This window comes from Hibiscus syriacus, unplaced genomic scaffold, assembly GCF_006381635.1.
Source record: "Hibiscus syriacus cultivar Baekdansim isolate YM2019G1 unplaced genomic scaffold, ASM638163v2 tig00110450_pilon, whole genome shotgun sequence".
NCBI classification, from domain to species: Eukaryota; Viridiplantae; Streptophyta; class Magnoliopsida; order Malvales; family Malvaceae; genus Hibiscus; species Hibiscus syriacus.
In genome coordinates, this window is record NW_024062743.1 from 7,884,325 (window position 1) to 7,898,424 (window position 14,100).

Consider the following 14,100-nt stretch of genomic DNA (forward strand, 5'->3'; position numbering starts at 1 on the left):
GACTAGTCGGTTCTTTTCCTTCGCGAAAGGCCGATTGTGACTTGTGACAATATATATGAACATAAAACTAATTTTTTTTAGTAAAAATAAAAATATTTTATTACATCTAAAAATATATTTTTTATTAGTCTAAAAATATATTTTTTATTAGACTTAATATGAAAAAATAAGTGTTTAAACTATACATTTTTTTTTATTTAGGTGCGTAAATTATTTTTCGGTCAATCCAGGTACTTTTAGGTGCATGGACTGTTATCGCCATTAAATTTTGTCATTAAATGATATGTTTCACCTTTATAAAATTTTAAAAACTTATATTTTTTTAAAAAAAAATTAAATTTACATGAAAGTGACATGTATCGCCTAACGACAGAATTTACCATCTATTACGGCCGATGCACCTAAAAGTGTAAGGTTTAAAACGTTAGATACATGGATTAACCGAAAAACATTTAAGCACCTAAATATAAAAAACGATATAATTTAAACACTTATTTTTGTATTAAGCATTTTTTTACTTGAGCTTTTTTCTACTATAATATTTTAAAAATTAATCTAAAAATGATTATAAGGTAGTATGTTTTTAGTTTCATGCGAACTATTAACTGTTTTGTTTGATAAATCAATTGATAATAGTCTACTTTTATTCTCTCTCTTATTCTGAAATCATCGTTTTGAAAAAGATTAAAAATGACCCCAAATAAGTTTAGACCCGACTGATGTTGATTGTTGACGAAAATCTGGGATGGGTTTAGCATAATCAGATTCATCTTAAATATTTTTGGTGCCCTGAACGGAAATATATTTTATTATTTTAAACAATTAATTTAATATTTTATTAATAAATTATAGAAAAATAATTATACATATTAATTTTATTATTTTATTAAGAAAACATTTTAAATACAACTAAAACAATAAGAGGTAACCACTAACTTATAAATTGTTAAATATATAATTTTTATTAATTTAAAAAGGTAGAAGGTGGGAGCTGAGTCGGAGCGCATGGTGGTCCCCCGCCTAAGCCGGCTCTAGGCATAACCGGCACAAGTTTACGACAAAGGCAGCTTATGAAGCGAGATACAAAGTGAGGAAAATGAGAAAAGATGCAACGGATGTAAGCCATGTTAGATCAATTAAGGAGAACATTAGAAGGCTTGAATGTGATGGCTTGGTCAATGGGATAGAGACATGCAGTACTCCAACTCAGCCTAGCTACTATTAACATGAAATCTGACGAGTTACAAGCCAACGGCACTAGTTCCGGCCATACATCAGTCAGCTGATATAAAAAAAAGACTAGGCGGTGCAAGTGACGTGTACAGAGACGGCAATCGAGTTGCGAACAAGATGACAACAAGTATTGATATGGGTTCCCATTATTTCCAGATGATCTTCCACCTGCTTTACGACAATATATGGTGGCATACCAATGCATAACATATTCAAAACATTCATCATATTCATCATAAGTGCAATCAACCAATGACAATCTCAAAGATGTTCAAAACATATCCACAGAAATCAAAAGAGCCACTATCAACTTCTCTTTGCCATTTCATTAGTAAAACAATACAAAACCTATGTTGTTTCGACTCTTCATTTTCCCTAAAACACCTATGTCTGAAACCCATATCCAGCACATTCAAGCACGGATACGGGTTATGGTTCTGCAAATATAAGGGAAAAGACATAGAAAAAAATTAAGCAGACCTGTGTCGGATGCTGACAGTCACCTCTGAGTCCAAGAAACATAGGGTATAAGCATTACAACACAAATTACTGGGAATACTTTGCTTAATTTATTTCTAGGATCTCGTCCAAACATGGTTCAACAAGATGAGCATTTCTTTGGCAAAACTTGGTAACAATTGAATGGCATACGCTGATTTTAAGTGCATAACCTAATATAAAATCTAAAATAAGTAAAGAATCATCAAACCTATCTCTTTGTGAAAGACACCGAACCAGTTTCTCAAGAGTTTTTTGTTGCGGTTTCAGTTGATTCTTCAGCATCTCTCCGAACCATTCCAGTCCCTCTGCAACGTATCCTTGCTCGCATAATCCAGCAATAAAGTGATCGTGAGTACAAACTTTCAGTTCTACACTCCTACTTTGCATATCCTTCAACAAATTTTTGGTTTCTTCGATGTGACCATCTCGACGTAGAACTTCTATTATAGGGGCAGACTCCCGACGACTTTCCCTTTAATGCAAAAGGCCCGGAACAGATTATTGAATGTGATCATGTCACAAACAATTCCCTTTTGAGTCATTTCTTTGAATAAATGTGAAGCCTCATCTGTCTCTCCATGTAAACAAAACCCTGCAATCATGATAATGTAACTCACGGTTGTTTCACCATAACCATTTTCGAGCATCTCCTTATAAAGCCTATTTGCCTCTTCGAGGTCATGAACCTTGTAAAGCCCGTAAAGCATTGCATTGTAAGTGTATTCATTCGGAAGCATTCCAATATTAATCTCAAACCAAAGCTTTCTGGCCTCCCTGAGGCTCCCCATCTTACATAGTCCATGAATCATTGTTGTATACATGACCCTATCCAGAACATACCCTCTATTCTTAAGATCATTAAAAATCCGAAAACCTTCCAGATACTCTGTTCTTACAGAGTCCATTAATGACTTCCTGATATGTATAAATATCGGGAGCACGACCTGTAGCAATCATCGTGTGAAGAAGTTGGGATACTCTACCGTAGTTTCTGGTCTTACAGAAGGAAGCAATCAATTTTTGAAAAGCAACCGTACCCTGCACCAAGCCATCAGCCAAAACCTACTGAAGAAGCTCGAAACCTTTTGAAGCTTTCCCATCAATACAAAATGCTTGAATCAAACACCCAAGGGTACCAACATCAATATTAACCCCTAAACCAGATTCTATCATATCCTGATACAATTTCCAGAAAATATCATTCCTAACGACCTTAAGACAAGCCAATAGTGCTAAATTCCAAGTCGCTATTGATGGATAATAACCAATCTTATTCAAGATGGAGAACACATCAACAGCATCTTCAACCGATTTGTTTGCACAAAGACATCTTAAGTAGCGTTCTAAAGAAGGCGGCTCGGGGTCAAGACCGATCTGATGAAGAAAATTTCTTGCTGCTTTGTAGGCATTAGCCTCTACGAGCTTATCAAGTAGCAGATTACAGGAATCAAAGTCCGGCGAAAACTTGTACCTCGACCGCAGCCAATGAAAGAAATGCAGAGAGAATAACACATTTTCTTGCTGGATCACAAGCTCACGAAAAAAACCAGGGTTCCGAGAAATTAAAAGAGGGAAATTTTGAAACCAGAGTTTCCTCCCATCTAGGCATTGTTCTAGTAATCTTGCAAATTTGTTTAACAATGGCTAAATCCGATTCACTTATGGAATCATTCAATAGTTCTTTACATTGCTTTTGATTCTCTAAAGACTCCTTAACGATAAAACAAGTTTCTTTGGATTCTATAGTGACGTATCTAATTTGGGTATTAGTGTTTTGGGCAGTTCTAGGGTTTTGCCTAAGGAGGTTTAGAAGAAAGGATGAAGGTTTAGCCATAGGATATATAAGGGTCTTGACCTAATTTCATCAAAGAGGGAAGATTTAAGGTAAAATAAAACTGAAGTGAAATGGATTAGAACTTACTGAGAGATGATATTTGGAAGCCAACGATGGAATCACTTTTTTTTAATACTCCCTCCATTTTATTAACACTCTATCTTATTAACTTTTTAAAAATTAAATTTTTTAAATTTAACTATAATTATTTTTAAATATTTTAAAAAATTACATTTTATAAAAAATATATTTTAAAAATACTTAATTTTAACTTTGTAAAAGTCAATTTTTAAATATTTTAAAAAATTAAATTATATTTCAAAACTAATTAATTGAAAGATTTTAAAATATATTTTGATTAATAATAATTTTTAAATAATAAACGGTCAAAGATAAAAAATTTGATAAAAAAAATCAATAATAGACATTTTAAGTGGGACAGAAGTAATAATTGATTTAAAAATGATTTTAATAAAAAAACATATTTATTATTATTATTATTATTATTATGTTCATGTGAGAATCTGAATTTTTTTTTTCTTCAACTTGAGTTGTTTTTATATATTTTGGGTCATTTTTTTACTTTTTTAATCGTGATGATATCAATCTTAATACTCACTCCGTCCTATTAAATTTGTTCATTATTAATTTTTTTGTCAAATTTTTTTAATTTTTACTCATTATTATTTAAAATTTATTATTGATAAAAATATAAATATATATTTTAAAAACATTAAATCAAGTAGATTTTAAATATATATATTTTATAAAATTTAATTGTTTAAAATAATCATGATCAAAGTTTAAAATTTTTGACATTTTGAAAGTCAATAATGGACATATTTAATGGGATGGATGGAGTAATATTTATCGATCGTCAGTGATTATTATTTTTCTTGTTTTTTCTCATATTATGTCATATGTTTTTCTTTTTCTTCTTGAGTTATTTCTATTTTAAATAAAAATTTCTGTCATTGTAGCACATTTTCTGTACTCTTGTAGTTTGTTTCTTATGACTTTTTGGTAAGTTTTTCATATATCTCTTGTTGTGTTAGTGCTCATATAAAGATTTTCATGACATTTTTTTTTTGTTTGGTTTGTTGATTGTCACGTGTTGTCAGATTCCCTCTTTGATAAAATGTTGTTTATTGATATAATTAGAATTGTGTAGCGAAACAATTTGTCAAATTGTTTGGTTTGCTCATAACTCTTTTATCACTTCATAAAGAATCTCGTTTGATAGAGACGATGTTTTATGAAGGTTATTGGGTTGTTTAATGTTGGACGTCATTCTCAGTGAAATGTTTCACTTTTTCGTATCTTTAGGTTTAAAATTTTTATTTTATGTTTGAGTTTTCTTTTGTGAGTATTATCTCTATTTTTCTTTTTGATTGCGTTGCAACTTTTTATCCTTCTATTATTTTTATTAATAAAACCGATTAATATAGTTTAAAAATAATTTTAATTAAAGGTAACTAATTTTAATTTCATTATTTTAAATAATTAAAAAATTATAATATTATGTAAAAGTGATTTTTTTTTCATAATTAAAATTAAAAAGTTTAATTTGTAAATTTGTTTCGAATATTAATTTTAGGGTTAAGAGTTGAATATTTAGTATTTATAAATGAAAAAGTGTTTTAACCTTAAAAATATTTTTCGTAATGCATTTTCAAACTTTAGATGAAGTTGTGCATGGCATAGGGTGCTTATAAACGAGGTGATCGCAAGTTGACTATTGTTCGACTCGTGCTCGTTAAAATATTTTGTTGCTCGACTTGACTCGTTGTTCGTAAAGTTCGTTAAAATTTTATTTGATTTGTGCTTGTTACAAAAACTTATTGTTCAATTAGTGCTCGTTAAGCTCGTTACTTGTTATGCTCACCAAAATTTTTATCTTACTTTTTAAAAATAGGTAAAATCTATTAATATTATATAGAGCTTAATATAAACATAAGTTATAAATTTAACCAAAAAAATTGTCAAAAGAGTGTATGAAACAAATTGAAAGTATAAACTCTAAAATAACAATCCACAAATATATTAAAATAATAATTAGGGTTTGATTTTTAGGTGTAATAAAATCATAATTATTAATTAATAATTTTATTATTATTATTTATTAGAAAATTAATAGATTAGTCATTTATCATTAGTAAATTAGTAATTTTTTGAATGAAATGATTTTTTGAGATAACTGCTAAAAAAGTATTAAAAAAATTTAACTAGGTGCTCGCAAACTTATCAAGTCGAGTTGGAGTTTACTCAACTCAGATCGTTAAAGTATCGAGTAAAACTCGAGTTCGAATCAAGTCAATCCGAATCGAGCTTTTATCGAGTCGAATTCAATCTACTCAACTCATTAAAAACCCTAGCATGACATTAGCATGTAATTTAAATAAAATATGTATAGATTATATTAAAAATTTTATATTAATTTATTTGATATATTTTTAAAATTTAATTTAAATAAATAATTATTATTATATTTTAAATTAAAAAATATAAACGTTGGCTTATCCCATGTCCCAAAAAATAAAAAAATTAGAATGTAATTTTTATAAAAATATGTATAAATTATATTAGTTTAGTTGATATATTTTTCTATATTTAATTAAATATATAATAATTATTATATTTTAAATAAAAAAATATAAACGTGAATTTTTTATTATATTTATATTCGTCTGCACAAAATTATTTTGTCTTTATTCGTCCTTGTGTATCATTAATTTGGCATAATGTTACAAAAATCATAATTGGAATTGAGGAATCAAAGGCATTAACTAGGAATCTCTTATCTTATGAACCTAATTTTGGTCATGGAAAGTTGAGAGATTTTCTCAACAGTGCTCTGCTTATGGAGCAATCAATGATTTCAACGCCTTTAAATTTCTTCTTGTTTTTCATCAATGGAAAACAAAGAAGAAGAGATTTTCGATGGCCAATTGCTTCCTCTTGTTGTAGTTCAAGTTCACGGATTATTTTCCTTCGATTTAAAACCTGAATTTTCTCATGATTCTGAAGCTTCCAAATTTTCCCAAATAACCCAACACTTCTCTCTGGAAACTCCAATAAATTCTGATGAAACTTCTTTATTTTCAGACTATGAAACCCGACTCAAATCCTGGAGAGACTTCCTTGTTTCCAGAATATGAATTTCCTCAAGGTTCACTACAACGCCAAAATTTTCCCTCGGACTTCAGAATCTGGATTTTCCCAGGATTTCGAACCGTCCGATGAGTATTTTGAAATCCAGTAAATTTCTTATCAAATAGATCCAAATCATAAAGTCAGATTGCCTCTTGCACCTCCATATCCAGCAAACATCTGTGAATACAAGTGTTCGATAAAATGTCTGAAAGAAAAGTTTCCTCTTCTCAACTTGTGCAACAATGTCTGCAGGTCAAGATGCTTTTTCCATTACTCGGAGCTGATCTTCCAATGTACTAATCATTGTGCAGAATTAATGCCCCAAAACTTCAAATCTAGTAAAGACCGCTCTTTTGTTTTGGTATCAAATATAATTTGCATTGATTTCTGATAAATAAATAAAAAAACAAAGCTAAAGGTGTATCTTGTGTTTTGCAGATGAGAAGGAAGCAGATGGATATCGGAAGTACTGCTACAAAAGGTGCATCAAAGTTTTCTAGGCTGTTGTAATTTGAACAAGAATCCCTTAGATTTATCTATGAAATTTATGTATCTTTTATTGAATCCATTTATTCTACCATTTGTGAAAGGGTAATTAGGATTTTATTTTTGAGTTCCCATGATTTATTTATGTTAATTCGTTTTCTTTAATTTCCCTTGAAAACTATTTTGTGATTAATTCCCATGAAAACTAATATATTCATTTGTAGGACATTTATTTATTTTATTTTAAAAAACAAACTAACCCAAAGTTATTAATATATACATTTAATTATTTATACATGTTAAAAGATAAAAATATATTTGTATTATGAACAAATTTTGCTAAACTACACGTTTAGTATTCCAATTATGATTTTTGTTTTGTTTTTATCATTTAACTATTTTTTTTTCAAAATCATGTCTAATGTTTAGTTTTAGTTTCATTTTGGTCATCTGTCATTAAAAATTTACTGGCGATGCTGATATGTCATCATAATGTAATGTCATGTCATCATTGAAGCAAAATGCGTCGTTAGATTTTTTAAAGGCAAGCAACCAAAATGAAACTAAAACTAATTGTTAAGTATGATTTTGAAAGGAAAAAAACATAGTTGGGTGACCAAAATGGAACAAAAATAATAGTTGGGGCAGCTAAATGTGTAGTTTACCTAAGAATTTTTGGGTAAACTATATATTTACTCACTCAACTATCACTTTGATTTTGTTTTAATTATATAACTATTTTTTTTTTTCAAAATCATCACTAACGTCAAGTTTTGTTTTTTTAGAGAAAATAACCTCAGTGACAAAAATGCCTTATAATATACGATTTTAACCAACTTTTTTTGGATTTGCCAAAATGACCAACTAAATCGCAATGCGATCGATAATTCGCAACGCGATCTCCGGTATCGTAAATCAGTTTCCAGATTCACAACGCGAACTTCGACTATCGCATTGCGATAGTCCAAGTTCGCATTGCGATAGTCGAAGTTCGCGTTGTGAATCTGGAAACTGATTTGCGATAGTCGAAGTTCGCGTTGCGATTTATTACAAATTCATTGCGATAGTCTAAGTTTGTTGCGATAGTCGAAGTTCGCGTTGCGATTTATTCCAAGTTCGTTGCGATTTATTCCAAATTCGTTGCGATAGTCGAAGTTCGCGTTGCAATTTATTCCAAATTCGTTGCGATTTATTCCAAGTTCGTTGCGATAGTCGAAGTTCGCATTGCGATTTATTCCAAATTCGTTGCGATAGTCCAAGTTCGTGTTGCGATTTATTCCAAGTTCGTTGCGATAGTCGAAGTTCGCGTTGTGATTTATTCCAAATTCGTTGCGATTTATTCCAAGTTCGTTGCGATAGTCGAAGTTCGAGTTGCGATTTATTCCAAGTTCGTTGCGATAGTCCAAAATCGCAACGACTGGTGGTATTGCATTTTTTTCTTATGAATTTTCTCTAAAAAGATAGTATTCGCGCGGACGTGTCGAAGACACGTATTACCACGACCACGACCACGACCACGACCACGACCCGAGACGGACGACGGCGGCGGCGGCGTGCGAGAGTCCCCCTTGTTCTCTATCACTCAACAAGGAAGTGGGAAAGCCAAGCCTTAAATACCATTCCCAATAGTGTTTCCAATACTATGTGGGATTGAGCATTACCAACACTTATTTCCAATACTATGTGATTATTCAGGAAACAATTAACAATCATGCACCTTAAAACAATTGAATCAGCAACCAATTGCATTAGTATTATACGATTAAATATGTCATAATTAAAAGTCAATCTACAATCAATCGCGATTATTGCAATTTTAAGAAAAACATTCAAAAAAAATTACATCACTCGCGAGAATAAAAAAAATTGTTATCATGCAATTACAACCAATTGAAAATAAATTAGAATTGTATTAAAACTAAACGAACCACAAATACTTTTCATACAAATACTAAAGTCATTAACTATAATTCACAAATAATATCACTATTTAAGGCTCAATCCCACATAGTATTGGGAACAAGTGTCGGTAATGCTCAATCCCACATAGTATTGGAAACACTATTGGGAATGATATTTAAGGCTTGGCTTTCCCACTTCCTTGTTGAGTGATAGAGAACAAGGGGGACTCTCGCGCGCCGCTGCCGCCGTCCGTCTCGTCTCGTGGTCGTGGTCCTGGTAATACGTGTCTTCGACACGTCCGCGCGAATACTATCTTTTTAGAGAAAATTCTTAAGAAACAAATGCAATACCACCAGTCGTTGCGATATTGGAATTAATCGCAACGCGAACTTCGACTATCGCAACGAACTTGGAATAAATCGCAACGCGAACTTCGACTATCGCAAAGCGAACTTCGACTATCGCAACGAATTTGGAATAAATCGCAACGCGAACTTCGACTATCGCAACGAACTTGGAATAAATTGCAACGCGAACTTCGACTATCGCAACGAACTTGGAATAAATCGCAACGCGAACTTCGACTATCGCAACGAACTTGGACTATCGCAACGCGAATTTGGAATAAATCGCAACGCGAACTTGGACTATCGCAACAAATTTGGAAAATCGCATTGCGATAGTCGAAGTTCGCGTTGCGATAGTCGATGTTCGCGTTGCGAATTATCGATCGCATTGCGATTTAGTTGGTCATTTTGGCAAATCCAAAAAAAGTTGGTTAAATCGTATATTATAAGGTATTTTTGGTCACTAATGTTATTTTCTCTTTTGTTTTATTTTGGTGATGCATCGTTAGAAAATTAACAAAATTATTGACATAATATTTTTATTTTGGATAAACTACACTAGTAACCACCCAACTATTGCCCCTATTTCATTTTGACCACAAATGTTTCGATTTTGTCAACCAAACAACTAATCTATTTAAATGCTTCAATCAGATCACTAACCCTTAACAGTTTATAAAGATGATGTTGTGACAGTTAATATTAATAAAATTATTATAATTATACATATGGTCCTCAATACTTATATATTCTATCAATTTAGTCCTAATTTCAATTTAATTTAAAAATTAATCTTTCAATCAAATGTGTCACATGCGACCACATGATCGGAGAATTTTTAAATTAATTTTAATATTTTAATTAAATAATTTTTCTTATCAATCAGATGGTAACACGTGTCACCTCATGTTTAAAGAAAAAATACAAATTATTGATAATTATCACCTGGGGGTTTGAACCAGGGAAATACTGCCACTAGAGTACACCATCCAAGTGTAGTTGTTTGCAAATTATTTTATATATTTTGTTTCAAAACATGACATAACGTAAAGAAATAATAAAGATTTGATAAGAATCTAACTTGTAGAGGAAGCACTATAACCACTAAAGCAAATCGCATTATTGAAAAATATTGACAACATTTTATATATTGTTATGAAATAACCAGAACGAAGCAATAATCGGAATAAGAAAAGAACAAAAGATATAGGAACAAGGGGAGAAAACTGTATTATTATTTTAATTTGTGTTGTGTATAATGTTTTATGCTCTATATTTATAATCATAAGGAGCAGATATGATGTAGAACTCTAATTTATATTAAAGTCCTAATAATAAAGTATATAAAAACCTATCTTGTAGATAGAGATAAAAGATAGAAATTGACATCCACATAAATAAATATTCATAACACTCCCTTTCAATGTCTATGAAGATATTGTGCCTCGTTAAAACATCATTAAAATAAAAACCCTGTGGAAAAAATCTTAATAAAGGAAAAAGAGTACACATATCTTTAATACGTATAACATGTTACCTCATTAAAAACCATAACAGGAAAATCAGTGGGACAAAACCTTGGATAAGGGGAAAAAAGTACAATGTGTATTTACTCCCCTCATAATAATATCACATAGAATCTTTAGGTATTACAACTCAATCTCGAATACAATCTTCAGATGTTCAAGTAAAGGATATATCAGAATACATCACTTGAATTGATTCGTCAAAGTCAGATGAGAAGTAAGCATATGAATATCTGAAGTACTGCTACAAAAGGTGCATCAAAGTTTTCTAGGCTATTGTAATTTGAATTTTTATTATGTTTGGAAATTTGTACAAAAATCCCTTAGATTTATCTATGAAATTCTATGTATCTTTTATTGAATCCATTTATTCTACCATTTATGAAAGGGGTAGTTAGGATTTTATTTTTGAATTTCCATATTTTGTTTATGTTGATCTGTTTTTCTTTGCACAAACCAAGTGGTTTCTATGGTAAAGAAATTGTTGTTATTCATTGAAAATTTGGGTTCGAACACCATAGATGTTAGGAGTGTGAGCGTCGCAGATTAATAAAAAAATTGTTTTTCTTTAATTTCCCATTAAAACTAATGAATTCATTTGTATTACATTTATTTATTTTATTTATATAAAAAATTAATCCGAAGTTATTAGTATATATATTTAATTATTTACACATTTAAAAGATAAAAAATATTTGTATTAAAAGCGGATTTTAGATTAGAGAGAGATAAAAACCCCATGTGCTAGGTTTTTCTCTGCCTTTTGGAAGAATTTCATGTAAAACTACTAAAAAATAATAACAAAATAATTCATGCCAACAAACAATTCTACTCCAATCTTTTAGGAGAATTGTTGTGGACAGATTTCTCACAACAAGTATGATTAATTTTCAAGTTATATGGGTTACGCTTACGAACGTCTAGCATCCAATATGGGGAATATCCGTTACGTTTGTTACTTATTGTCGTAACATACCAAAAAATCAAAAATTAATTTTAAGGTTCGTTTTGATTAAAATTGAGTTTTCTTTAAAAATAAAAAATACGGTTTGAGGAGTCACCACCAATCATTGTTTAGGGTGTAATTGAATCACCCAAAAATATTTCGTCATTTTAATAAAATTTAATTTTAAAATAACGTTTTGGTCTACTTTTTTTTTTTTAAAAAAGAAGAGGTTCGCGAGTCGATTACGTGTGAGAAATGATTAACACCCCCATAATGTCCGAAAACCGATACCTAGTCGATTAATTATTGTCTTTGCAATGAAATTTGTGAATTCAAATTTTAATTTAATTAATAAGCCTTTTTAGTTAAATAAGTGCAACACTATTTAACTTATTAAAATTTTAGAGAGAAAAGTTAATAATTTGTGCATTTAACTAGAGAAACTTAACCACCTAATATAAGGTAAAGTGGCATCCTTCTCATTTCCAACTAAAGCAATGAATTGTTAATATTATTTCTTCTCGAAAATTTTAGGTTAAATTGTTAATATTTCACCATTTCAAATCAAAGGGAAACACCTCCTAATATAAGGTAGAGTGGCAACTTTCTCTCATTTGGAAGGGAATAAGAAATGTCATAATCAAACATTGTATTTATTTACCTAAGGTTATGCAACAAACAAAAGTTTTATTAATGAAGATTATCGGGCCTTTAAGATAGATAAAGAATGCTCAAATATTTATAAGTATCAAAACTAAACCACCGAATAGGGTCGAGAGGCTCATTTTCAATAAATTTAAATATGAGAATATTTCCTTTTCTACTCTCTCGATTAATTTTGTTATTATTTTTAGTAGTTTCACCGGAGGATCCTAATCATTTTAAATAAGAATGGTCATGCAATCAATAAATAATAAATTTCATAAATTAAAATAGTGTTGTAGACACCCGTTTTCGTCCGGGTTTATTATTATTATTATTATTATTTATTAATTATTATTATTATTATTATTATATTTCATGTTACAGGCCCATTACAAAGAAAAGCCCAACAACATACCCAAACGGGCTAGGCCCAAAAACCCTAAGCCCAATCAAGATAGCCCAATGTAATTAGGGTTTTCACGATCTCCAACCACTTTGCTCCTTAACAGTTGGATCTGTGCTTGATCCAACGGCCCACATGAGATGATAGCTAGGGTACCACCCTAACCCTAGGCCTAGTGCGTCGCCGTTGTCACTGACAGATCATGCCACCACCGTTGTCACCTAACCAAGCCTCTCCCATCACCACCGCTTCTGACACCCGCTGGTGCTGTCGTTTCAGCTAGCCGTCATATGTCAATCAAGAAAAAGACACCAAATTAGAAAAAAAAAATTTAAAATACGAATATAATTTTTTTTCCTCAGATAAAACAAAGAGAAATTAAATCTAGGATTTAAAATAGGGCACTCATATCCTATCTTCTTAGGAGCACAAGAACATAGCATCATCATAACATACAACGCCATATAAAAGCAAAGAAGAAAGGGGAGAGCATGGACATAAAGAAGAAACGAGGAAGAACATATCGAACAAAAAAAGGGGAATATAACAAAAAAGAATCGGGGTTCGAACCAAATAAAAAAATAAAAAAGGGTAGTCAAAGTGGAAATCGAAACAAAAATGAGAACGAGAGAAAACATAAGAGTTTAACTTTGGTCTTCGAAAATGGTGACTCCGGTGACCGGGTGACAGATCTGAATAGTTAAGATAAAAGAATCGTAATTTTAAATTTTGAATTCAAATTCGTAAAATTTCACCAGTTTAGACAACATATAATCGAATGTACCAATTTTGGGCATTGTGAGGGTGCTCACCTTTTCTCACACATAACTGATTCCCAAATTCTTAAAAATGAATTCCTGGTAATCACAAACCAATTTTTGTCTTTTAAATAATTTTTATTAAAGTTGTTTTTAAAAGACATTTTTAGGTATTCGACCTACCTAACCCAAAGGTCGATGGCGACTCCAATTCGAGTCAAATCTCAAATTAAACCTAATTAATTGATAAATAAATTGAATATCAATAATTATAAAAATAATGGCATAATTATTAAATTCAGATCTAACCTGGTGACCCTTACACTTTTATCAATAATATTATGTTGAAAATATTTTGATGTTTCG

At 30.7% G+C, this 14,100-nt stretch overlaps 1 pseudogene; it reads right to left on the bottom strand.

Moving 5' to 3' along the window:
* Positions 1-1,743: 1,743 nt before the first annotated feature.
* Positions 1,744-3,568, bottom strand: LOC120125961 (annotated as a pseudogene).
* Between the last annotated feature and the right edge of the window lie 10,532 nt (positions 3,569-14,100).